Raw genomic sequence first — 2013 nt, 5'->3', positions numbered from 1 at the left:
GGACCAGAGATTTCAATCCGTTTTGTCCAATGAGACATTCTTGTTCTTCAACATTATTTCATATTGTCACTGTGAATTTCCTTGAGAATTGCTTCTTATTTGGAGGAAAGGAACCCTAGACTAAATCTTTTTCTCCAGTATGTTTTCATGCCTGTTTAGTTTTACAGACAGCAAGAACACAACGATGTTTTCTTATAATTCCATTAGCAGTTGTCCGGTTAGGTAAGGCATATTGTTAAGAAAAAAAAAAATGAAAAGGAGTCAGTTAGTTTTCATATTTGCTATTGTTATTGTGTAGCACAGAGTCAGAACCGACCTATTGGAACTGGCTCTTAGCAGACCCTCCGGTGGGTTTTCAGAGGCAGTTAATTGCACAGGAGGAGACTGCCCATCCTCTTCCTGCAGAGCAGCTGGTGACCTTGAACCGTGTGCCTTTGGGATTGCAGTGCAGCATAGCTTCCATTGGTAGGCCACCACTAAGATGGCATGTAACAGAACAAACTTGACTGGCACAACTCCATGCAGAAATATCAGTGCATGGGAGGGACCAAGAAAACCTTCTGTATAAATGAAATGGACTCTGGAACCCAGAGTTTGGAGAAGTCTGCATTGCTTCTGTGGAACAGCACTGAGCAGTCTCCAGAGTTTCAACTGTCCATAAAGACACTAGTCACGCACTCTTACCTGTAGCTCCGTTAGAGACAGAAGAGTGACCTCCAGGTGCCTCGTGCTCACAAAATTATTTTTCACTTGAGCAAGATCGAGCGCTAGGTGATGGGGGAGGGAGGCGGTTTAGAAACACGACAAGTGCCAAATCCAGAATCACTGATGAGCCAAGTTTCCAGGCCTGTATCATTCAGTCCATTGTTGTTGGAGGGAGTGGTCACCTGTGGGATCCCCCTGCGTTCTGAATCGTGATTCTGCACGGCACTTGACTCCACATGCTTCCTGCTGAATGTATGCATATTTCTGTGCTCTTGCCTTGAGCTAGATTTGAATGCTTAAGCTTAGGGAGTCATGCAAACTCTCCTCACAAAATCAAAAACCTGTCTGGCATTTTTATACTCTCGCTTATCTCTATGTACATAGATCATCCCTTCTGTAGTTAGACGCTGAAAAAGTTTTATTTTCCTATTTTTCATTTTTAACTTTTTCTTTTTTTAAATGTTCATAGCAGTAATAGTACAATAGCTTCATCTAAGTCTAGTAATTAATATTTTGCTACATGTGCACTCTATAAATTTATAGAAGAGCAGATAAATAATTACTTATAACTTTTTAATTTGGGATTATATCTCTATCTGGATGGCTTAGTGGTAAGGAATTGCGCTGCTAAACTGAAGGTACATGGTTCGAATCCACCAGCTGCTTCTTTGGCGAAAGATGAGCATTCTTCGCTTTTTTCCTCTATTGCAATTTACTGTCTCTGAAAACCAGCTGGAGGATCAGCTACGAACTGGTTCTGACTGGACAAAACAGCCACTTTTGCTGAGTCGTATGATAGCAAGTTGCAGGCGTCATAGCTCCTCACTCTGAAATATATCATCGCTTATCTTAGGGAACTGGTAAGGAATAAAGTGCATCCGTGTGGCCTTGCGTGTAAACCATTGGGTTGGAACTGACTCATAACTGATCGTCCGTGGGTTACTCAGAAGCTGTAAAATACATGAGAAGAGACCGGCCATCTTTCTCCCTTGACTTAGTCGGAGGTTTCAAACTGCTTACCTTTGGGTCGGCATTGTGACTCCTTATCCACCAGGCTCCTAGAGAGCCTTGGTATAATAAGTAAATGAAATAGTTTTATCACTGATACAACTGCAATATTTGTTCAATTGTTCTTATTAAAATTTTACCAACTTATCTCAGTCACAAAAGGACAAATACTGCATGGTGCCACTGTTGTAAAACAGGACTGACCTCGGGGTTGGGGGGAGACTGAGAAAGATGGGTTCAATAATGCACTGAAACAGATGAGGGAGAGAACTGTTTAAAAGGGATATGTGATTAGGTATT

The sequence above is a fragment of the Elephantulus edwardii genome, unplaced genomic scaffold (assembly GCF_000299155.1).
Source record: "Elephantulus edwardii isolate Elephantulus edwardi_28Jun2011 unplaced genomic scaffold, EleEdw1.0 scaffold00004, whole genome shotgun sequence".
NCBI lineage: Eukaryota > Metazoa > Chordata > Mammalia > Macroscelidea > Macroscelididae > Elephantulus > Elephantulus edwardii.
Note: the sequence above shows the minus strand (reverse complement) of the source record.